Here is a 26,872-nt window from a genome sequence, read left to right as displayed (position 1 = left end):
AAAATGTTGTATGTCGGCAAGCCTCGTAGGATAAATTTACAACTCGTGCTGTAAAAATCGTCATTCTGCACCTTGTTCCGTAAACTACTATTTCGTCATTTAACTTGCCTTATTCTGTACACTTGTGTTCTATTTCTTCTCTATGCACAATACACTTATGCTCTGAAATGTTATAATAATGTACTCACTCATGGTTGAAATTTATCTGATGATATTTTTTTGTTTCTATTTGCAGATAAGAACACAGACGAATCATAAAGGTATTTAAAGAAAACGGTATAAATTTCGACTGAAATTATATTGCAAAAAATCCTTAGCAAACAAAGATCTTTTTAAATTTGTACAACAGTGATGATAGGGTTTGCGAATAACAATCACCATCAAGAGGCGCCAAAATGAGCTAAACAAATGGTTACACTAAGCATAAGCAAAAGCATAAGCATAAGCATAGATGACCGTTTAATTCTTAATTGCTAATCCGTGATTGACCAGAACAATCGAAGTTGCACAGGGAACTTATGAATGGAGCTTGGGATTAGCGTACCATTCTCCAATGTGCACAAATCGAGAGCTCAAATTTTAAAAGTCAATAACGGCGCCGGCCACGTTCTTACGGTCATCTGGGAAGGGAAGGAATGTTAGTGTGACTACCGTTGTTACTAGAGACCGAGATCACCTCTGCATCTCCACGATTGTCATGGAAAAGATATTGGGTTAGTGGGATAAGGTAGAGATCTGGGTGTCACCAATGTTTGGTGATGCGATCCATGATATAATCACGCCTAACCAGATTCGCGAAATAATTCGATAATCGCATTGTACGCCGAACAAGTGTTCATCGCTCGCCCTCGCAAGAGCAAGCGACGCGATCAATAGATCAAACACTACTAACGATACGCGGCGCGTTTTCATTTCGCCGAGCGAACGACGCGCGACAAGTTTGATCCTGCCCTCATCACCCGCCCCCGCAGGAGCAAGCGTCAAGGTCGAAGGATCAAACACTACTCTAAACAAATGGTTACACTAAGTGAGAGAAATATGTTGTGCAAGTATTTACCTCATAGGCTGCAGTGTGGTTATGGACCATCCTTAGAATAGAATGCTGTTCTTTGAAATTTTCTACATTGCTTTTTATATTTTGCCAAATTATCAGAATTTCAAACTACTCTGCTTCATTTCTCAAAATGTCTGAGTGTTAAGCAATGTTTTGGAATTCCAATACGAAGGCGGCATGTACGATATCCAGACCTTATAATTAACTTTTTGGGTCATTTCAAAGGGGCTCTCTGTAGGAAATTTCTTGACCCTTTCAGTCAAGGAATTTCTTTACTTTTCTTGAGTGAAACAGCATACTTAGCTTTAGGAAGAAAACGTACCGTAAAATGGGGTGTAGTTGATCACTTTTGAGCGATTCTGTTCTATAGTTCCTAGTAGGATACATGTATTATCATCCAAATATTTTTAAAACCTGTACTGGTTGGGTGTTTATCGAATTGTGCAAACGAATTTTTGATAAAATGTTACCATAATAATAAAACATTTTTTAGAAATCAAAATAAGGAGTTTTTGATTCCGGGGTAAAGTTGATCAATAACTGCGGTCGATTTCCTAAAGTAAAGAGATATGCTATTTACTCAATTTAAGTTTACTGAGTCTGAATCAAGTCCCAAAAATCTTACAGCTTGTTGTTAAATCGGTCAATTTTAGGATTAAATATTGTGAATTACAGAATATACCAAATTAAACGCCCAAAGGTATGCAATTTCCTTTAAAATTAGCAACTAGTTCATAAAAAGAACATTATATTATCTGAAAATGATTTTTTATCATCAATGCAAATTCAATACTAGATTCACAGAACATATCTGGAATGTATGTAACAGTTTATTTTAATGGTTTCTTTATAAAGCCTTGGCAATAGTCGATTGTTTGGAGGAGAACCCTTCATCAGTTCAATAAACATTTCTTAAAATATTTGTTTTTCCATGGTATAATTATCTTGAATGTCAAACCAAATTTTCGGAACATCAAGAACAGCTATCAGGTAATGCGACATCATATATATTGTGATGATTGAAATCGCATCATAGCTCCCTTATCAGTTTATACATGTGGGTACATGAATGATCAACTTCTCCCCACTGATCAACTTCACCCCGAATTACGATACATTCAGTAGTGTGTCACATCGCACCTAATATTAACTGAAAATTTCTCACCAATAGCGTAAAAGGGAAGAAAACATGTTCAAAATATATCATTCAAAAGACATTAATTAAAAAGGAGCACGTAAAATTTCGATACCGTCGATGGGGGTGACAATGGGTCTAGGGGCTGAGATTGGGTCAAAACGGAAAATTATGATTTATGTAATATATCATCTAATAACGCTGATATCGCTAGAAATAATTATTCATATGTTGGGGAACATATTATTACACATAATTCATCACAATATACATTTTTAGAATATAGTAGTTTTTGTTTACTATGTCAATAAACTTGTATGTTGAAACTAGATAATATTTACAGCATTAAATTTCTCCTGTGCAAAGTATAACGCATGTACTTTAACCTCTATCGTTGTATCAGTAGAAGGTTGAAAGACTTTTCATTACTTTTCACAAGTATTTTCCGGAATCTAATTGATTTTTCCACAAAAATTTTATTTTTTTCGGTACGGTGTCTAAAACATTGAAAATGGGGGTGAGATTGGGTCAAGCAAGAACGATAGTAAATTAAATTGCACTTTGACCACTTTGACCACTTTTTTGACATTTTACGGTGCCGAGTGTTCTCATTCCTCATTAAGATGTGTTTATTCTTTCTAAATACAGCATCTCTGAAACATCAAACAAGTCTACTTGAGGATTCCGTGCATCGAATAACTATGCAACGAATTTTGACTACTTCTCAAACCAGCAACTGTGTTTCGTGCGCAGTAACATGGTAAAATTTTATCAATTGTTTTTTTTTTTACTAAAATTAGTGTTTTCATATTACAGAAACATCTCACGAAAGTACGAATGAGTTGGATCGCTAAAATACCGGTACTATGAAGTCAAAATCTGCCTGAAATGTATTGATCGAGGAATGTCGCACCGAAATATAACTATTTGCGAGGGTTTAAAATAATCACTGTTTCAGTACACCTCTGGGAAAACTGAATAGGCTTTATTGCAATGGGATTGAGACTATGAAGTTAATTTGAGGGAAACAAACAAGAAAATTTATGTAAATTTGACGATAAATGTTGGGTCTCATATATTTTCTTATAGCTCTTTAATTTTTTGGTATAACCGTTCTTTTAAGTGGGTTTATCATACTTGTGAAACATCTTAGATATCTTTTCGTCTTGTTTGCATCGTATTTTATCAATTTTTTTCAGCTGTGAATGGTTTTGCAATCAAATTCTCAAAAATAAGTTATATCAATAACAGTGACCCAATGTCACCCCCCTCTATGGGGTGAGATTGGGTCATTTTTCATTCATTTGTAGTGCCGCTGTGAACAAATATTTTTCTTTATTTTTTTGAACAGTTGTTAATGTACCATCAAAGTACATATACACCAAATTTGAAGTTTATTGGAGCTAAATTGCGATAGTTATTCAATAAACAAATCGTACACATGCCTTTTTGACCCATTGTCACCCCCAACGACGGTAGTTGAAAAAAAATGTAAAAACAGAAAACCACTTTATGAGATGGAATTGTTTTCTGCAACTAGTGAAATTGGTAGAAATAACAAATAAAAAAAGAATAGTTATCTTTTTCATAATGCATTTTCATCTAAGTCTTTGTTCAATTTTGAATTCGAATTTTAAAAATAAACTTATATAAAAAATAAACTTTTCTCTCCCTCTTGCACAATTACCGTAATTTCGGGTGAAATTGATCACTTCTCACTGTTTTCCATGTCTGTGTTCAATGATGTTGCAAATTCCAAACAACTTAATGCAGGAAAACAAGTACGACGGTGAGCCTCATTGGTTTATATACTCAAACTTTCATACAGTTTTAATTTTAGTGCTGAAAATCGTCTCTAAAATAAAAAATCGAGAAATTCCATTTCGGGGTGAAATTGATCACCTGTCAAAACAATTATTGTTAGTTTTGAAAACAACATTACTTACTTTATTTGGGCCTCCTGAATCCAAATATGCTTGCCAATTTCTTAACGATGAAAATTTTATGGAAATAATAAGCAATTGATTTTCAACAATACCGCAGAAAACGCCTAAATGTAGGCAATTTCTGAAAGAATCTTCTGATATCTATAAAAAATTTAATAATTACAACAAAATGAATAAATTGGTACGAATTTTGATGATAAAATTCGATTGAGGGATATTTTTCGAGCATCCTTATAAATTTTCAGGTTGACACCATGTCCAAATCCTTATTTAAAACTATAAGTTTATTGATGTCTGCCTATACCACACAGAACACGATTATGGAATTTTCTATTATTTTCATAGAAATAAACATTCCTTAACACAAAAACCTTCACAACATGCAATTCGACAATAGTTAAGACAAACAACGTTCATTTACATAGGTTGCATTGATTTATGTGCTCTATTAGAGGGAAATAAAATCGTGAGACACAGTGATCAATTTCACCCTACTGATCAATTTCACCCGAATTCACGGTACGTAATTAGAGATTGATCTTTATTTTGATAAAAATCATTTGTTTGAATGTTTTAGTGCTACTCTCTATAAAAATGTTTGAAACGTGTACGAAATGTTTTGAAAGGTCCCACTTACCCCGGATATAAAGATATTTTGGGGTAAGTTAGACCATAGAAATTTTCATATGAAATGAAAATAAAAAACCTGATTATCGTCACCAGCTTATAATAATACAATAAACTGTAGCTTGCTGATGGTCAGAAGTTTTTAACACAAGACGTGAAACGTGTCACAATTTATCATGTAAGTTGAAAATGGCACTGAATTGACAACTGTAATTTGGAACATACACACGGTAATCAACATAAATGTTTGTTTGTACTAAATTTATTTATTTATCTATTTATTTCGTCAATCAATTGTAGACTACATGTTTGCTTAATACTATGTTGTATTATATCTAAGGTTTTAATCGTATATGGATCCCGAAAATTGGAGCCAAAAACGCTTAATAAAGCTTAACATATTGATTGATTTATGGACAATAGTATAATAATGGTCAGTAAATGTAAGTTTAGAATCTAATATAACACCTAAATCTCTAATCTTATCGCACCTTTGAAAATCTTGATTTTCTAAAAAGACAGTAATCTGTGGTGTATTACGTTTTCTGCTATATGTGATTAGATTACATTTTTGACGTTTAACCTAAGTAAGCTTTTACTACACCATTTATCGAATATACTTATTTCATTCAGAAAAATGTCGCTGTCTGTTTTGCTATTGATTTCCATAAAAAGTTTCATATCGTTAGCATAAATAAGAATTTTAACATGTTGTATCACATATGAAATATCATTTACATACAATATGAATAACAATGGGCCTAAATGTGAACCCTGGGGAACTCCTGATGTAACATAAACAGGTTTAGATAGTTTTCCTTCAAATCTTACTATTTGTTGGCGATCTGTTAAATACGATTCAATCCAGTTGAGGAATCTCATTGCAATTCCCATTTTATTTAACTTGAAAATCAACATAGGAATATCTAATCTTCAAATGCTTTACTAAAGTCGGTGTAAAGTGATTCGACGTGATTACCTCTATCGATTGCGTGTAAAGTGTAATTTAAAAATTCCAAAAGGTTCGTTGTAGTAGAACGACCTTTAAAGAAACCATGTTGTACATTCGATATTCTATGTTTTATTTGGCTAAATACCTTTTTATTTATGATTGACTCAAATAATGGAATGGATGAAATAATAGCAATTCCACGATAATTTCTAATATAAGATTTTTTACCAGACTTGTAAATGGGTATGAGAAGTGACAGTTTCCATTCTTTTGGAAATCTTCTATTTTATAGTGACATGTTGAACAGCCAAAATAATGGTGCTGTAAATTCATTGGCTAAGTTTTTCAGTAAAGCAGGTGGGATTCCGTCAGGCCCTGATCCTTTGGTGGAATCCAAATTCTGCAGTCCTGTTAAAATGTCCTGTACCGGTATTTGACTAACGCCGACATCGGTTGTAAAATCAGGAAAAATAGAAAAGTGTTCAAAATCATGGTCATTATCCGTGAATTTTGTATAAGTCTCTTGAAAAAAAACAGCAAAGAGATTGCATTATCTTGATTATCTGCTGCTTTATTATCCAATGTCATTTTAGATGGAAAGTTGTTAGACTTCATCTTAGTTTTAGCATAATTGAAGAAATTTCTAGGGCAAGATTTTAAATCATTTTCATTTTGAGTTTTTTGTTGTCTGTAAATTTTATGAGCCTTTTGCTCACGATTTTTCAAATTTTGTATATGCTATCTTTGCAAATTCAACCCTTAGTCTGTTTTCTGGGGTCAATATGACAGAGTCTTTCTAAAACAGCAGAAAAATCGGGAATTGATTGAGAATCCGTGAAGTTATCACGATTTGAATTTGAGGTCAATATGACCCCTAGGCACAGACAGAAGAGTTAAGCAGCATCCATTTCGTCTTTGAAGAAAGCGCATATTCCGATGAACCGTCGTTTGTCTCGTTTAGAGACAAAAAACCGACTTTCTTGGAAGGAAGTTGAGGATGATTTCAGAGATAGATTCTTCCTTTTGTTCTTGGTAGCAACCATAATCAAAGACGAGACCCTCTAAGAGTTTTTTCTCCACGACGGTGTCCGAGAAGGGTTATCATGGGTAGCAAAGTTTTACTTCCGTCAACGAGTCCAAGGATAAATCAAAGACACGGGTCCTCATAAAGACCCAAAAGAGATCAATAGATATAAAAAGTTGCACAGAAAAGTGCAGTTTTATTGCTTTAGGTACTATCAAGAAGAAAAAGAAAAGGATTACGCACAGCACGATTGAACAATGCGCACTATGACACAATCAGCGATTTCATGGTGAAGACTAGCACTACTACAAATATGAAGAAATCAATCATTCGATGGAAACTTCTTTCCCTAACTATGTACTTGAGCGTTGAGTCTAACATCAACGCTAATCATCTCAAAACAGCGAAACAAACTATTGGTTTGTGGTCATATCTAACCGGATGGTAATTGGCAATGCTCAAGGCAGACACAGAAGTAATAGAAATCGGCAGAGGAAGCCGCGTTGCTGGTCAGATGACCTACATAAACAGCAACTGAAATGTACGCATACCTACCTATGCTCGTGACACGATTGGTAAGCTCGGCAAATCATACACAATGCGCAAGACCGTCTCAAGGGTCATCGAAAATTACACCTAACAATCACGGAGACGACAACGCGTTATGCACAGTGGTTCAGATTCGTAAACACATAGCAAAAATTTGCAATTCTTAGTATTTTTTATCAATAGAATATGTTATGAAACACGGGTGACATCCTCTGTTTTGAGTAATTCTCTATTTTCGATTTTCATCAAGCGAAATTCTAACAAAAAATGCTGATTTCCATGAATTTGGAGATTCTCGACATTTTCAAAACAAAAAAAAAAACACGTTTCGGCAAAATTATTCAAACGAACTTTTTATTCCAGCCGATACCTAAGTATTGTGAAGGAATTTGTAAAATATCTCCGCGAGGAGCGACGAATTGTGATAAGTTCGGCACAGGAAAATTTACCTTCAAATACACTGCGTAACAAAAATATCACTTTTGCGTGTCTCAAGAAACAAATCACTTACCTCTACTTGCCTGAATCTGATGACGCACTCAGAAATGTTTCAGCACGTCAACTTGTTTTAAAATTATAAAACTTAGAACAATTGCATTATCAAATGAAAATATAAAGAGAAATCCGATAAACTTAGGGTTCATTCAAATATTACGTAACGCAAAATTTGACAATTTTAGACCCCCTCCCTCCCCCACGTAACAACATTTGTATGAAAAATTATAAATTTTTGTATGTACCGTAACACTATGTATGACCCCCTCCCTCCCCCTGTTGCGTTACGTAATATTTGAACGATCCCTTATCAGTGTAACCCCCGATTACGGTACGATCTTTCTTGCAATTCCGTGAGAGGTCACTTGATGGTATCATAAATTATATCTAGAGGAGCTGATCACAGATTTGCACATTTTGAAAATTGTTGTTTGATTATTACTAACGCAGTTCAAAAGTATTGCGTAATAAAAATAATAGTTGCGTGGTAAGTGATTATAAAACTGCACAATTCTGTGCAGGAAAGAAGGCCGTTTCATGACTGCATAGTTTTTGATAAAGGTAACCTTTTAAAATTTTACAGCTCAAAATAAGAATTAGCGTACAATTCTTTTAAAGCTCTCGTAAGTATTCTCAAAAGTATTGGGGCCCAGATAGCCGTAGCGGTAAACTCGCAGCTATTCAGCATGACCATGCTGAGGGTCGTGGGTTCGAATCCCGCTGGTCGAGGATCTTTTCGTAAAGGAAATTTTCTCGATTCCCAGGGCATAGAGTATCTTCGTAACTGCCACACGATATACACATGCAAAAATGGTCAATCGGCAACGAAAGCTCTCAGTTAATAACTGTGAAGTGCTCATAAGAACACTAATCTGAGCAGCAGGCTTTGTCCCAGTTGGAACGTAACGCCAGAAAGAAGAAGAAGAAGTATTCTCAAATTTTCTACAAAGCAGATAAATGTTGGCCGTTTTTTCACTAAAAACTATATTTGGCAATAGCGTTTAAGCCAGCTTTTCAAAAAAACTGGACCACTGTGCACCAATTCCCAGAACAGCTTGGAGTCTCTCATTAGGGCAAACTGGACGGCGGTGGTGCAAAAACTTAACAATATGATCATTTTTCAATGGGTACTCGGCTCATCGCCATCAACGGCTCATACCCTCAGCTGGTCATCCATCCCATTATAGGCTTAAATTCTGGTGCCGGTTTTCGAGCCAAGTGATCCTATTAGTTTGTTATATGCAAAATTGCCCTTCTCTTTGCTATCTCGAAGCGATTTTTTGTTCCTCTCGCCATTCTCAGCGACGACCAATGGTCGAAAAACGAAGAATTTCGATCTATCTCATCTAAATTGACTGTTTTTTATTGTTTTACATACTACTTTTTTTAAATGAGATATGTACGAAGAGTGGATACATTTTTTGAAGAATATAATATATAAAATATAGACAAAATATATGCACAATTCAAAATGACGGCAACATTAAGCGACACGAATAGTTTTCCAAACTGGAATCATAAATATATGGAATCATGAATATAAAACATGCATTTACCATACCATAAGCTTTCAGATTGTATATAATATTAGTGAAATATTTCATGCTTATTTTATGAACTTTGCTTTTTATTGTAATATCAAATTTAAAAAAATATTTTTAACTGCATAAAAGACAGATTAATATAAATTAGAGTACAATTTCAATCAAGGATCATAAGAATATGATAAAGGAGATATGCGTTATAATGATAAAAATTATAATTTTGGTAGTTTTGGCCGCTTTTCTGAATTGAGCTCGACCATTATGCAACGACGGCAACGGAAGGCCCGGCCCAGCAAAGCCATATGATCAGCGTTCCAAAAAATTCCTATATCTAGTGGAATAACGGATCTTCCTGGGCGCTTTTTTTCTCTGCCAAGGGAGGTAACCGCATCTGATGGGGCGCACATGGAGCGAATAACAGCACATTTTTCACACACCGTCCGGCACTAGGTCGTTGCAGAAGAGATATGGTGTGATTTTTTTCGGATCTATTCTTTGCCCTGAGACGATGAATAATTGACTAAAGGAAAAACATACACCTGGTGTGACCAATGATGTGAGAACTCAGCTGTTGATGCTGCGAAGATGTATCCGGCTCTCGTTGGTGTAGGTTACCCGCCTTAATTTTTTTTTATCGGACTTATTAGTGATGAATGGATGGTTTTGTTATTGATGCCGATTGAATTGACGGCAAATTATTGGAATCAGAAATCACTTTAGGTATTGCCTCTAAAAAACAACTATAATTGGTGATCAATATGTCCTATATGTACTTTCGTAGGTCATATTGATTCCAAATTCCAATCGTATAATTTAAATAATGAACAGATTTTCAAATTTTAAACTGTTTTGAAAAGCGTATGATTTTTTTTTAATGACATCATTCGGAGTGTACACCCAAAACATAGAACTAAGATTATTGACGCAATTCCTGTCAATAAATGGTGGAAAAGTGTGCTACGGAGCAATACGGCGCATAGTGGCCACACTCCAAACAAATCTCGCCCAAATCGTTCAAAGTTCCTAATTAATTGACAAAACACATCCAAATCCACAACAAAACTTATTAAAATATAATTATTGACATAGGGGAATTTACGTATTCTCGGCAGTCTAAGCCAATGACGATCTTCCTTTGTATTTTTTCGAACATGCGCACACAAATTACATGTCTGTTTGTTTACATTTATGCACTCCTCAATCCTTTATCGTTTCACACCGATAGAATTATTAAAAACTTTTTGTAAACGTTTTTACAACGCTTCAACCATCTCATGTCAGTGTGACTATTATCGGCAGCTTTGTTTTCTTCGGCAGCTTCCCCATAAGAACTACAGGCAAATCTGTCCGGTAGCTCCTAATCAACCGCATTTTAAGGCGTATTAATTGGAATTGATGATATCTCTAGCGAAATTGTTTGTTCGGTCTAGGAAATCTCGCCTGCGGGTACAAGGAACCATGTGAATGGCGTTTTAATTTTGATTGCCGATAATAGTCGAATGGTGCCGAAGCTGTAAATTACCCTACCAATTTGGGGAATAATATCGCGAACAAATTTTTGGTGGCTTTAATTCAGACATTTTCTTTCGTACTTGCTCAGAAATTACACCCAAGATGTCAATAGGGTTATTTAAACACGTTTTTAGGAATTGGAGTTTTGAATTTTTATGAAAGTTTTTTCAAGTTTTGTTTACAAATGGTAGCTTATCCTTTTCTGAGCACAACAGTATATTTTTCAAAAAATTTCCACCTCTAAATCGTGAAAAAAACAATAAAAAACAAAAACACCAGTTTCGATTCATTGCAAGCCTGACAACAGAATAACAGCTCACTTAGTACCAGAATTTTCTGTGGTTTCGGTTTATTGTGCACAGTTTGTTTACTACTTGCAAAGGAGGCCATGGTGCAAAAATGAACCCTACACTCAGAAACACGGGTAGTCACAGTATGACTTAATTTTAGTAGTTTATGACTATTTTCTATCTGACTCCCTTTCATTCTGCAGGGAATTTTAATCCTAATTGTCAATTCGCCTAGGTTGAAGCATCGCTAAGTTACAACCCAGTTGAAATGACAGTTAGTGTAAAAATTCCCAGCAAATTGAATGAGAGGCTGATAGAAAATTGTCATGGATGCATAATCTTTAGTAATTCTGTGACAATTATTTTTTACTGAGTATACATTCTTTGAACGAATAGTTTGCAGTTCATCAATGCTATGTTGTCTAGATTTAATTATTTTCTAAAATATACCCGGGGCTCAAAAATTGTTGAAAATTTGGTATAGGAGCCCATTTTGAACGACGAATTCAAAATTATAAAATTTGAACGCTCCAAAAGTCCAATTATTTCAAGGAAATTTTATTGGAAATTTTATTAGGAAATGCAAATGATGCAAAATTTGTATTTTAAAACCTCCATAATTATCTCAAAAAAAATATTTTAAAACCAATACTGCCACCCATAACTCATGACTACAGACTGTATTTAATTTATCGGAATTTGAAATGTGTTTAAAAATTTATGTTTTATGCAATATTTTGATTACCCTGTAATATATGATTGAATATAAAAATAAAAAAAAATTAAATCACTATAAACGGTGAATTACGAATAAAAGTATGCAGTCTCCTAAGAAAATTCTACTTCTTTATAGTGAATCGACAATTTTGCTGAATTGAAAACATGTATAAACATGTTGGCAACGGAATCGTTTTCAACGATGCTTTTATACCATATTTATGTCATTTCGCCAGAACTTATTTGAGACACGAATCTTTGGTTGTGTTATCCATAATCAAGGAAATCATTGTTTCGAAAAATTAAAAAAAGCATCAACTTAAAACTCAATTTTCAGTTCTAAAACTAATGGAGAAAATCCCCGTATTATGATGGTTTTTTGAAGATCAAACTTACATTCATACTAGCATCTGTCCATCTGTTGTTTCTGGCTGCTCGCACAAAAATCTGTTCATGCTCCACAGGGCAACACTTAAAAGAATTTAAAGTGGTAAAAAGGAAAACTCTAGAAGTTTTGAAAAATTGCAGAATTCCTATACGTATAGTTCCTAATTTCTGAAATTCAGGAATTTTTCAACAAATTTTTCAAACAAATTTTCATTTCCATTTCCTCCGAGATTTGAATTTAGTAAAATTTTACATTGCAAATATTACCATAAGACATCTTTGGCCATTAGGGTAAATGTTCCCTTAGTTGTGGGTGTTTCTATAGTTGCGGTAGTTCCGTTTTCACTTATTTTATTACATTAGCCACAGAACCGACACTACCAATCGACGTATTGGCTTGTTGATACACGGAATAGTTGAAAAGAGCGTTCAAATTGCATTAACTCGTATAGGCCTGAGTGAAAGCAAAAATACTGAAACCCTCACAGCTCAGCGAATTCTTAACGGATTCAAATGAATTTTTGTCAGTTCACTGGCCCACATATCTCGTTTCTAGAAGTGGTCAGATGAACTCGGAAATATACCTGTGCCCGGAGTTATTCCGGTGGGTCACTGGGTCAAGTCGGGTAAAAAAGAGCTATTTTTTGAGACATACCAAGTTACCTTTATTTATATGCAATGCCAATCATTTTAATATGCATTAATCATTAAGATCTGATATTCAACATTATAAATGAATAGTTTTGCAGCGTTTAAAATATACCGGATGTGGCCATTCGGACGTAATGCTGGGAAGAACCGACTGTAGATTTGTTAGATACTAAACCGTTTCAATTCTTGAAAAGTAGAAATCAAACATAATTGTGCACAGATGTTCAGATACAAATTGGCCACTTTATCGTAAGTTTGGGGCGTTCCGGGACCCTAAAATCACAGACAAACAGACGTAACACTTAGAACAAATCCCGATCAAAATCATAGTCACGATGACATGTACGCCCAATGCTAAAATCGGTGTGTTTAGCCGATGGACCAACAGATGGCGGTAGTGTGTAAACGTCAAACGCGAACAAAAACGATGCGAGCGCTGCGGGTGGTGGATTGGCCACCTACCATATATTTGAATCGGCCGTTAAAAAGGTGGTCGATGGACATCGGTGAGAGTGTGACGTCTGTTTGTCTGTGCTAAAATGGTCATTTGTAGGAATAATCTAATGAAAAACTCATAGTTATCCAGTTCAATCGTTTCTCAAAAGGTTTACGCTGATGCAATTTTCTTAAAATTCCGCCATGTAGTGACCACATTATAGCGGATTCTTAAAATTATCTGTGACATGAAATTTACCTACCTTCAGGGGCACAAACGCACAGTACCCTCTCACCCGACCTGACCCAGTGATCCACCAGAATAACTCCAGCCACATGAATATTTCCGCGTCCACTTCTAGAAACTAGATATGTGTACCAGTATACTGACAAAAAATCATTTGAATCCATTAAGAATTCGCTGAGCGATCAGGGTTTTAGAAATTTTGCTTTCACTCAGGCCTATACGGGTTAAAACTGATGAAATATTACTAAAATTGCAAAAAATATTCTTACTTGTACCAATAGTTGCGGTAAAGTGTTCCTATAGTGGAGGATCCCATTAGAAAACCACGGATACCGCAACTATAGGAACACAAATTGAAAATATACCGCAACTAAAGGAACAGTGTACCAATAGTGGAGGAATTATTTTTCACTGACATGCCGTGGATTACTGCAATTAAATCGTTTTTCTCATTAAGTCAATGATCTTTACTTCCCGTTAAAACATTAACATGTACATTAATAGCTTCTTGAATTAAGGCGGTTAAATGAAGTTCAATCGTGCTTAGTACCTCCACTATTGGTACGTCTACCCTATCTATCTAAGAAAGACGCCAATATTTTCGCATTAAACTTCTACAGTTTTACCACAATAATTAAAACATGTCCCTCCAAAAAAGTTTGTTCAGAATTTCTGCTAGTATGTAGGATAAAAATTATTTCTACGTCAATCTCTTCGCCATGGCATCATGAAACTTAGGAGTTCTTTCAAAACATTTTCATGATGTTAGATACAAATACCCTCAGTTGGAATTCCATCCGTTGCAAGGCCAATCAATTATCCAATATAAAAGAGAAAGAAAAAACGAACAATAATGTTTGTAGTAAGTCCTATTTTTCACAGATAAAATTGAGTGATTTTAATTTTATCTGTTATATATATCGTCAGAAATGCTGTCAAAACGTATCAAAAATTCCACGGTGAATTCTTGAAGTTTCCGACAAAAACTTAGTCGAATTCAATTCAAGCTGAAGTTTTTAGGATTCATTATGAATTCTTTCAAACCTTTTTTGTATATGTTACTCTGAAAATCTTAAATAAATTGGATATGAAGTGATGGAGTAATTTGTAAAGAAACCTCTAAAAAAATATTGAGTTTTTCCTGGAGATGGTTTTGAATAAATATTGGAAAGTGGATAGATCTCCAAATGTTTTTTTTTTTCTTTTGCGAGATTTCCGGGTTTGACATTTATAAAAAAATATGGACTAATTTCTAGAACCTGAGAGATACCTGATGACGATTCTGGAGAGAATTTATTTAAATCTGTTATTTTTTTGACTCCCCAGTAGAATCGGTAGAAAAAAAAATCTTCGGAAAATGCTTGGAAGAATCTCTGGTGTTTTTTTTTTTTTTTTTGGAAGAATTCTAGGATGACATCCCAAGGAAAACAATAATATAAAAAAAGCCTTGCACAAATTGCTCTGGATTTTTTTTATATTTTTTGAACATTCCACCAGAAACTTTATAAGTACCGTAATCCGGGGGCAAATTGATCACTGGGGTGGATTTGATCAGGTCGGTACCAAATTGCATTTCCTTTCATGGATGCTTAATACTCCGTTGCCATCACAGACATTCCATGTTTTCTAGTTTATAGATGTCTAATCATGGTTTTAAACTATTTCATTTTTATTTAGGTCAGTTTTGCATAGAAATATTTACAGTTTTTGAAGGTGTTAGCAATACTGTTAGAAATATCGGCACTAAACAATCCGTTGGTGCTAAGCCTGCATGTAAACTTTGAGTGTTAAAAATGTTGTGTTAGCATCAGTGTGAACTGCTGAAATCATTTTTGAAATCGATCAGCATAACAAGAATAGTTTTTTGCTCGTAAAACCGCTTTTTGTTGAATAAAGTGCTTATTTCAAAGGAAATTGCATACATTTAGGCGTATTATACAGATTTACAAAGTTTAATTTTGCAATAAAATGATGATATACACAAGTTGTAAGAATTTTGACATCATTTTCAGATTCAGGAGATCCAAATTTAGTAGATAGGGAAATTTTACTTTCTAAAATATGCTTCATTATATAGTGATCAATTTCGCCCAATGTGCCATTTTCAATTTTTTGATTTAAAATTAATTTTATGAAATGTTAAATTTTATTTCATGAAAAATCGATTACATAAACTGATAGAGATCAATGAAGTACTGATTTCACCGAAATAAATTTGACAATTTTTTAATTCCAAAGGAAATCATGACGAAAAGTTGTGAAAAAGTGATCAATTTGCCCCCAGATTACGGTATGTTAAATATTTTACAAAACTTTTTATGTATTTTTGAAGTAAATTTAACATATTATTTCTAAGATAGTCTTGTGGAGAATCTCACTGGAGATTGAACTATGAGCAGAGTCGCGATCGATTGTAAATCTCGTCGTTGTCGCGTTGTTTCGTGTGAAAATCGTCGAAAATATCAGCTCGAAATGGTGCGTTTTTGCCCGCAAACGCAAGAACGGTGACCAGTGCTTCGAGTGACGGTAATTCTTGCTGGAAATTGGAATGATCCGTGGCAAAAGTCGTGATTCTTGTTGAGTAGTGACCCAAGTTTCTTGAAAATTTTCCTCCCTTTTTCTCGGTGTCTGCTTTAATATTGTCCGCGCAAGATTCTCATTACGTATTTGTGTGAGAGCGGCTGTTGACAACCCAGTGTTGCTGATACCAGGGCTGGTAGCGAATCATTGAAGACTGAAGACAAAATGTGCCTGATTTCAAAATCAAAGAAGAATAGATGGAGTGTGTGGTCCGATGGAATCAAGGTCAATCGTGCCGCGGTTCGCAACGTAACGTTTTGGTATTTTTTGAAACAAACTATGAATGCTTCGTCACTACAAGTGTGGGCATAAACCCTTATTCTGTTTTAAATAACTTTGATATACATTAACCATTTGTTTCTTCATTACTAACAATAGTCTTTGAATAGTTCGATATTGTGAATGTCAGCGTACTATAGGATTACGTTTTCTTAGAGATATTTTATAGTTTTTTTTTAGGAAATATTCATGACTATTTCACTTACAAACATCGAACTGCGTCAAATAAAGAAGATTGATTAGTGTTTTGAGCTTATTTTTACAAATTTCTCTCATGATCGTTTTGTATTTCAAACAAACTATGGATGGTTCGTCACTTCAAGTGTCGGCATAAGCCCTTATTCGTATTGAATATAATTTTGTTATACATGGTCTTCTTTTCTTGTCATTACTAAAAATAACCTTTGAATGGTTCGACATTTTGAATGTCGACGTATTTTCTTAATCTTCTATATTAGTATATCTTTTCACCGTGAGACAAAATTCGAAAATAGTTTTAAGTAATAGTCATATTTTCTCTCCTTACCCATGGATCGCTTCGCCGACCAAAGGTGACTCCCAGATCTTCTTCCTTCTTCACTAATAAACTCCCTTCCCGTGGTGATTGTGGAGATGCAGAGTTATTCTCGGTCTCTAGAAGCAACAATCATTACACCCTAACATTCCTTACCAATCCCAACTGATTGTAAGGACCTGGCCGGCGCCGTTATTGATCAATAATATGAGATCTGCTAAAATTGCACTTCGAGAGTATGTGGAAACTTTCATCCCTTATTCTAAGGCTACCCATCCGGCCCGCTACTTCATATTGTGCGGCCCGCGAATGGCTCGAAGATTCTTCTCATATTTGACCCGTTGACCACCCGTTTTAGTTATCAATTCAGTTTCAAGCTAATATTTTAGCTCAATGATTGTTCATGTTGTTTTCATTTTCAAATCTTCTTAAATAGTTGATTTTATGAATGATTCGACTTCTTAATTTTAAATTCTGGACGTTTTGCAGCTAGATGTTTAGCATTTTCGGTTGCAGTTTTTGTAATGGTTATAATTGTTCCACACATGAATCTGACGAGGGAATAATTTAAAATTTTCAAACATAATTTCACTGAATCATAGGCTAATCCTCTCACAGAATTTTAGAGATAAACATTATCACCTTGGATTTATCAACATTCTCACATAATCTATGGTATGATTATAAAAAAGACAGGCCTTTAACAAAAATGAAACTGGATTTTGAAGATTTTTTGATACGAATTTCACGAATACCATAGAGAGGATGCTTACAAGATATTCAACATGATACTATAGACTTCTATAAAGGATTTTCAATGAGTTCAAAACTTAATTTTCTTAATTTTCTTAATCCTGGGGAAGGTTACAAAATAACACTGAGAGATAATAATAGAATTTTGATCAGGTTTCTTTTGAAAAATTAGTTTCAAGGTAGGATTTCGTAATGATTATTGGATGAGATTCAGAAGGAATCCCAGGCACGAATCTTGTAAAATTCTGGAAATTCTGACCAAGGTTTTTGTGAAAGCTTGATCGTCATTCTAATAATACTACGTCAGAATAATACTATCTGGGTCAATCTAATATTACTACGTAAAATTCGGAGTTTTAGTTTCATAAAATCCTGAGCTTTGGTCTTACAAGATCCAACATTTCTAGAAAAGATTATTACATAATTTTGAAAGGACACACTCAGCAGCAATTATCTGTTTTTCAATTTCTCCAAATGAAATTTGCTTCATTCACTGTTTTTTTGTCAGATTGCATGAACTTCATTTACTGACTTTTGTTAGACTTCATACGAAAATTTGTTCATTTAAGTATGTGGCCCACCACACAAAATTGTTTCTGCGATTTGGCCCTCGGTTCAAAAAAGTTATTTGGATCGAAGTGCAATTCTTACCGGTTCCAATCCATCAAATATTAGGAAGAGTCCTTAGAGTAATAGAAAATCATGGCTAATTTTGCTGCGGATTTTTCAAGCCATCCTTGAAGAATTTCCGAGAAATTATGTGAAACAGTTGTTGAAGGAATTTGAAGAGAAACTTTATGAAAAACTTCAAAGGCGAAGTTGGGACAGTTTGTTGGTTATTTTTTTTTATTTTGAAGAATTTGAGGAATGATCCTTGCTTGGTGATTTTGAAGACTGAGACTCCTAGAGTTTTGTGTACTATTTTTGGAGGATTTCCCTGTAATTCCAGAAAATCTTAAACAAATTATCTGTTCATGGATGACATTTTGAACTACCAATTGGAATTAATATGTAATCAATACTTAGGGGGCCCTCCGGGAGATATGTTAAAAGATTTTTAAAGCATTAACTGGCGGAAATTTTAATAGATATTTTAAAGCAATTTGATAAAGAATCCTCGAGAAATTTGCGGGAATCCTAGGAGGAACTCACGTTTTTCGAAAGAGTCACACGCGGCACGCACCTGGCACAACGGCATCTCGTCCCAGATCCTGCACTCAGGCAAATGGACTATCGATAAACATAGGAACCCCTTATAAAAAATCGCCACAAGAAATCGGGTTGAAATTCATAAATTTGCCTTATGAAACCAGAATTTGAAAACAAAAAACGTTTAACGCGGCAACCTGGAATCAAACCAAGAACCTTGCGATCGATAGGCCCGAGCGTACACCACGCGCTAATCGACGCCTTGATGTGGAGTGATGCTAAAACGATACATAAAGCGTTCGTATTGCAATAATCATTCCACCTTTCATAAGGCAAAATGTATGAAATTCGATAGTCCAGTTAGCTGCGTGTTCTGTAAAACAAAAAAAGCTCGGCCCTCCCTACAGAAAAAAAAATCATAGCTACGTTAATGCCCACACGCTGTGAAGTAGACTATTGAAATGCATACATTTTGCCTCATGAAAGGTGCAACGGTTATTGCAATACGAAAGCAATACATAATGCATCGTTTTAGCATCAACTCAAATCAAGGCGTCGATAGGCGCATGGTGTACGCACGGGCCTATCGATCGCAAGGTCCTTGGTTTGATTTCAGGTTGCCGCGAAAACATTTTTTGTGTTCGAATTTTGGTTTCATAAGGCAAAGCTATGAATTTCAACTTGATTTATTGTGGCGAATTTTCATAAGTGGTTCCTATGTATTTCGATTTTTAATTTGCCTGAGTGCAGCATTTAAGTACCAATTTTCAAACTAACTTGTTTTTTGTTTTTGAAAATAATGTACAAAACGTCCAGTTTTGAGATTGAATTGTTTAAAAAATATAAAACAATCGCAAAGCACAAGAAAAATTGCGAGGTTGTTGTTGAACGTAAGTTCATCCAAAATAAAAATGTTGCGTGTATGCCAATCGCCAGGCAATGCAATATCAACTTTTAAAAATTCAAATTCAAACATAACGTATGTAAATTGCAACAATCAAATTTCTACTCAAGCATATTTTCCGACTTGAGCGGAACGTCATCGCGCACGGACGCACTCTCAACCGTCCATCCGAGGTAATTGTTGCGCTCTAGATAACCCAACTATCGCAACAGAAATCGCGATTTCCCCTTCACCGATCAAACAGACGTGAAAAGTTATAATCGCGCTCCGGCATCGTCCGGCACGTCCTCAGGCGTGAAACACGCCAAAAATCCATCCGTTTTCCGCCGATATTGGCGTGGCAGAAACGACGCCTTGTTGATAGTAATCGATTGGTATAGAGGAGGTAGACTGAATCCTCCACAGCAAACAGCTAGCGATAATAAAAACCTATTGGTCGACTAATCGATCGGAACTGATTGCAGAAGGAAAAGCTTTGCTCACACGCCCAATCGTTTCGTGTGCTTTACGACTTTTATTTGTTGGCTTTAGTCAGTCGTTGAGCTTTGTTTGCACGATAGTGCATGGTTACATAGATGTAGCTTGGATATACTGTTTCTACGATGTGTGTGGCCAGTCGCACTTTTAATAGTGCGATTCAATGGTGGGCATCACCTGCTATAGCCGGTCAGCTGAGCAGGTCAGGTTCGTCGTGTGTGATGGGTTGAAGTTACTGGGTCAATGAATCGTAATGGAAACCATTACCTACTTCTGTGAAAAAGCGATGGTTCCAGAATGCCATATATTAGGATTCGTTTTGATCTTCTTCTACCTGGGGTTACGTTCCAACTGGCACTGTCCGCTTCTCAGCTTAGTGTTCTTTTGAGCAATCCCACAGTTATTAACTGAGAATTTTCTTTGTCGATTGACCATTTTTCATGTGTACATCGTGAGGCACGTACGAAGATACTCTGTGCCCTGAGAAGTCAACAAAATTTCCATGTTTTTGACCGATGGGATACACACCCATGATCCCTATGCTTGGTCTTGTTGAATAGCTGCGCGTTTTCCGCTAAGGCTATCTGGAAAAATGCATTTGTAATGCAGAAAAATAGAAAAGCAAGCGGTAGCATACCGCAAAACCACCATTACCCATACCAGCACGTCATCAAAATTATTCAAATTTACGAAAGCGGAAAACTGCATCGAGCGCGTGTAACGCAACGGTGAGCAAGTTGTCCCCAACATGCACAATGCAACCGACGAATCAATTACCGCGACCATTTCACACCTGGCTGCATCCGATGGGTTGCACCTATCGGGCGGGGTGAGTTGTAAAATTAATTCCGAAAGCCTTCACGGCAACCTATTTAAATCCATCACGAAGGAGGTTCCGACCGACTGAGGCTCCAAAGCTTAGGCCGCGGATCAATGTAAGGGTATGCGATACGCAATTTTTTCATGGCGATACGAAACGGAACGATGCACGGAAATTCTAGCATTGAAGAAATGGAACGAATTATGAAATTTATTCGTTAAACTCAATACGAAATACAAAAATGCGCGGAACTTTTCAGAACGAAATTTTGAATTTGCCTCACGGAATATATATTTCATCATTAATGGTTTTGACTGAACTATAAGAACTATAAGAACTATAACAACTATAAGAACTATAAAAAACTATAAGAACTATAAGAACTATAAGAACTATAAGAACTATAAGAACTATAAGAACTATAAGAACTATAAGAACTATAAGAACTATAAGAACTATAAGAACTATAAGAACTATAAGAACTATAAGAACTATAAGAACTATAAGAACTTATAAGAACTATATGAACTATAAGAACTATAAGAACTATAAGAACTATAAGAATTATAAGAACTATAAGAACTATAAGAACTATAAGAACTATAAGAACTATAAGAACTATAAGAATTATAAGAACTATAAGAACTATAAGAACTATAAGAACTATAAGAACTATAAGAACTATAAGAACTATAAGAACTATAAGAACTATAAGAACTATAAGAACTATAAGAACTATAAGAACTATAAGAACTATAAGAACTATAAGAACTATAAGAACTATAAGAACTATAAGAACTATAAGAACTATAAGAACTATAAGAACTATAAGAACTATAAGAACTATAAGAACTATAAGAACTATAAGAACTATAAGAACTATAAGAAACTATAAGAACTATAAGAACTATAAGAACTACAGGTCGGACTCGATTATCCGGAGACTCGATTATCCGGGGACTCGATTATCCGGGATTCGATTATCCGGAATTTGAGACTCGATTATCCGGAATTTGTTTTTTTTAATGTTCTTGTTTTTCAATTTTTATGCATAAATCTGATATAATTTGGTATTGCAATATACAATATGAATGGTTTTGCAGTTTTGAACGTATTTAAGATAAGGGGGTTTGAAAAAGTGATTTTTTGTGTATGCTGGTCAAAATTTTATATTTCTTGTAAAGACCCCTACTGTTCCTAGAAATAATTTTTGGCTACACCACCGCATTATATAAATAAAACAATAAAAAATAGATAACATTTAAGTTCTTTTATCGAATATTTCTATTAATTTCTGAGTGATTCGATTATCCGGAGGATTCGATTATCCGGAGTGAAAAAAAATCGATACTCCGGATAATCGAGTCCGACCTGTATAAGAATTATAAGAACTATAAGAACTATAAGAACTATAAGAACTATAAGAACTATAAGAACTATAAGAACTATAAGAACTATAAGAACTATAAGAACTATAAGAACTATAAAAACTATCATAACTATAAGAACTATAAGAACTACAGTTAACTCTCCCTTACTCGATATTCCGTATCTCGATATCGAGTTAGAGAACCATAGTAAAAGTTGGTTTTCATGGCTAACTCGATGGTCCCTTGGAACGCAGTTGCACTGCTTTTGTGTTCTGTAACTCGATACCTCCCTAACTCGATGGTCCCTTCAATATCGAGTAAGGGAGAGATGACTGTATAAGAACTATAAGAACTATAAAAACTATAAGGACTATAAGAACTATAAGAACTATAAGAACTATAAATCGGATATTGGATTCGGTGGAATTTTGCTGTATATCCTTTCGAACGGTGATATCGCATACCTTTAGCTCAAAGGGTGCCGCCATGGCCCAGAAATCAGTTGTGTTGCGTAAGACACCTCGCGCAAGAACGATTGAATCTAATAATAAGTAATCCGTAAATAGGTAGCCACGCAAAAACAAAAAACGACTGCAACACCGGTGCCAACATGACGAAACGAGCAAGAACAGTGCAAAAGCGAAATTAAATTTATACTAAACATGCAGTAATTATTATAAATTTCACGTAGGCCCTACCCTCACTACCGGTCAGTAGTGGATACCGTGAAACGGGGTAAATTTGATAGCATGCTGGAAGAAAATGTTGCTATTGCTGCATTAAGTCCATAAGATGTTTATTTTATATTTAAAAGTAAGTTTGTAAGCTTTTCGAATATGCTAAACCATCATCATTTATGTTCGAATATAAAGCATCACATTTTTGGATTCCATTGAAACTAGCTCTGACATGAAGTGTAGTACTCTTGATTTTTTGCATTTATTTTCATTTTCAACAAAAATGATGTTATTTCTTTTAGTAAGTTGTGGGTCCCGCACTATCAGAATAACTGGCATTATTAAAGATTCCCCGTTTTACGGTACTCAACATTGACTCGGACGGAGCCCGTATTGACTTTAGACCGCAAAAAGCGCATACAGAAGTACTTACCTACCAGCAATGTACAAGCGCATGTTAGAAATCGAGGTTGCACGCCATCAGCAGCGGTGGAGGAAAAGTCGAACGAAATCAAGCTTCCCCCCAGAGAGTCACGGATAATACTTACGGTAGAAAAAATGACTTTTTCAAGCCGAGAAAATGCTTACCAGTGGAAAACACATGTTTACGAGCCAATCAATGGCGTTGCACAGTGGTTCCATTTGCTCTACGAAGTGATCATAAACCTCCTTCTGCAATATGTGGTGAAAACTACCATCAGAAATAGCCAAATGAATTATGTTTTGATTATCCTATATATTATCGAGGTTGTTGTTATTGCGACCACTTCAAAGATTTTAAAAACCCCTCTTGTGACAGCAGCATAATTTTTTTTTACAACAAAAATATTTTATTCGCAAAAAATTTTTACGTCCTTGTTTTACAAATTGTCAAAAGACTCTTCTAATTTTAGAATCTTGGTAGGTTTTGATTATAAATCATCTGGTTTCAGACCCAGACAGCCAGAAGTCGCATAAGAATTCACGGCAAAAGTCGATTAGTTACACTTATTGCATCATACCCGCACTACATGATTAGTGAAATCGTCAAATGATTCCGTAGCAGCTGTTAAATTGACTTCGTTATCAAAGATTATATTGCAAAAGGTTACAGATAAGTTCGAAATAAAATCTATGCACTCGCATTGTATACCACTTCATATAAAATATGCACCTATATCGTCTCCAAGACGGGGTTAGTGGTCTGATGGCTACCGCTTCTGCTTCATAAGCAGAAGGTCATGGGTTCAATCCCAGGCCCGTCCCTTTCCTCGTACTTTGTACACTTGCTTCTGTCTTCCATTCTAAATCTATCAAACTCAAACTATTCGTTCATAGCAAACGCTAGAACCAGAGACGGACAAGAAACCGTTTCCTTAACGCTTCCATTCTTCCACGCACATGCCTTTCCTCACGCCTGATACATAGGCAGTCTGCTAACCACAAAAACAAATCTCTCTGACATGCCCTTCCCCCAATCCAAACACTCCGCATGAACTGGCGTAGATGCAGTCGGACTCCACGGTCTACAGTGGGCTAGTAAAAGTGCAACATCTTTTCCTCCCCTTCCCCACATTGGTCTGCATTCTGACGTGGCAGGCGCCATTGTTGCCTAAAAATAGAAGATCACCAGCACTTATACACTGAGGGTGTCTGTTAGCCCCAAGCAGTCATTCGGTTGGTTCCTTGTGTAAGTGCAGCTGATCTGGCGATACTGGAGTAGCATCCACGGGCGGCCACTCAAGCTCAAGCTCAAGCTCAATATACACGTATATCGTCTCCAGTTTTGTGCATATAAGGCCTTTTGGCCACATCTTATACTTTGCACATATGAACATAGCACAACGCAAAACGTGATTTAGTAACAAACCTATTTATTAGGATTATGTTCACTCTGTGATCTTACTGCAAATGCCTATTGGATTTAGATTACAGATTGATTGAGTTGGTGTGGTTGGAGGCTGATTCATGCCATATAACACATTAATATGTACCAGAAGAGATAGATTTTCATCTGGCTCTGCAGTGCAAATTGTACGGAAATTCAATTGATTTTGGAAGACAGTAGAAAAATGCAGAAACAACTTAATTAATTTACATATATTTTGAAAACCGGAGAACCTACTCCATTATTCACGGCTTACTATAAATATGCAACAGCATAATAGAGCCATAAAAAGGCGAGGGAGTGAAAAAATACATTTTTATTTGGTTTTGGCCTATGGGTGATACCACTGTGCAATACGTCGGAGGTTCACGAAGGAAAAAAAAAAACAAGATCCAAAATCCATTTTGTTGGCCATAGTGGTCGGCGGAAAGAGAAAGAGAGAGGTAGACAGGCGGGCACTTACCGATGTTGTTGTGTGAAGTTTGATTATTGCAATACAATCGGACACCGACAACTATTCAAAAACGTTTGCGGGTACGGTGTTTATCAGCAATTTGTAGTCATTAATATTTCCAGCCAGTGTGCAATATATAATAATGGTAGGTGAGTTGAGTCCCGCATATAGTAGGTACACCACACCTAGTGAAGCATAAACGCATTTACTGAGCATCGTAGGAGAAGCATGGAAACATCTCATTGACAGCCACACCAAGTACGGTGGGTCATTGCTGGATCAATTTCGAGGGGTTCAATCACACCCCGGGCCGACAGAGATGGAATCATTAGAAGCGTGTGTAAATTATGCCTCCAATAATGCATACAGGACATGCATATTATAAAGGTTGGAGATGATCGGCAGATTTGTCGGCTTTCAACCTTTTAAATAATAGAAACTATGCTATAAAAATCAAGCGATATTGTTATAGCATATTTCAAACGCTATTTCATAGTCTTATGCAATACTGAAAATCACTATCTCTAAACCTAAATAGCCCGTAGCAATAAACGAGTAGATATTCAGCAGAATAATGCTGAGAGCAACGGGGTTCTATCCAACCTGTCGAGAATTTTTGCGATTTGTCTGTGTTTTTCGCTCCATACAAGCGTTTATTGTAATGCTGCTTCCTCCTTTCAATAATACATTATGATGTTCTTGTCCTTTCACATTTTGTACATTTGTATGATTATTATTACTTATTTAATTACCATATAAGAAGATAACAATGAATCAACAATTTCACGCCACAATACTCGGTTCGTGGCCGCATCTCTTCATCCTCGGTTCTGCCCCACGCTTGATACGCACTTGATCCACCCACCTAGCTTGCTGCGAACTCCATGCCTTCTTGTTCTAACCGGATCCGAAGCGAACACCAACTTTGCAGGGTTGCTGTCCGGCATTATTGCAACATGCCCTGCCCAGCGTATCCTTCCAGCTTTGACCACCTTCTGGATACTGGGTTCGCCGTAGAGTTGGGCGAGCTCGTGGCCAAAGATCGTCCTAAGCACCCGATGTTCGAAGACTCCAAGTGCTTGCAGGTGCTCCTCGAGCATCGTCCACGTTTCATGCCCATAGAGGACAACCCGCCTTATGAGCGTTTTGTACATGGCACATTTGGTGCGGGCGTGAATCTTTTTTGACCGCAGCTTCTTGGGGAGGCCGTAGTAGGCCCAACTTCCACTGCCCAGACAACCAGAAGTCGCATAACAGTTTACGAACAAAGTCGTTTATTTATACAAATTGCATCACACCCACACTACATGGTGGATGAAATCGTTTGATTGATGGGTTTTCTCGCATAAAACGTTATTTTATGAGTTCATATGTACATTTCGTTTCCTCCCGTATACTCGTACAAAGTTAGTCGGATCGATCCGTAGCAGCTGTCAAATGAACTTTGTTATCATAAATTAAGT

General features: G+C 35.8%; 1 protein-coding gene across 2 annotated transcripts in view; it reads left to right on the top strand.

The window, feature by feature from the left end:
• Positions 1 to 221: 221 nt before the first annotated feature.
• Positions 222 to 26,872, top strand: part of LOC5571740 — a 266,650-nt gene continuing 239,999 nt past the window's right edge. The window contains exon 1 of one of the 2 annotated variants that reach the window (XM_021845047.1): positions 222 to 260. The gene's annotated coding sequence lies outside the window, so the exon portion shown is untranslated. The remainder of the gene's footprint in view (positions 261 to 26,872) is intronic. The other variant, XM_021845046.1, reaches the window with a different exon arrangement.

The sequence above is a fragment of the Aedes aegypti genome, chromosome 2 (genome assembly GCF_002204515.2).
Source record: "Aedes aegypti strain LVP_AGWG chromosome 2, AaegL5.0 Primary Assembly, whole genome shotgun sequence".
In the NCBI taxonomy this organism is placed as follows: Eukaryota; Metazoa; Arthropoda; class Insecta; order Diptera; family Culicidae; genus Aedes; species Aedes aegypti.
The sequence above is the reverse complement of the archived record's forward strand: the minus strand, read 5'-3'. Positions and strand labels throughout refer to the sequence as shown.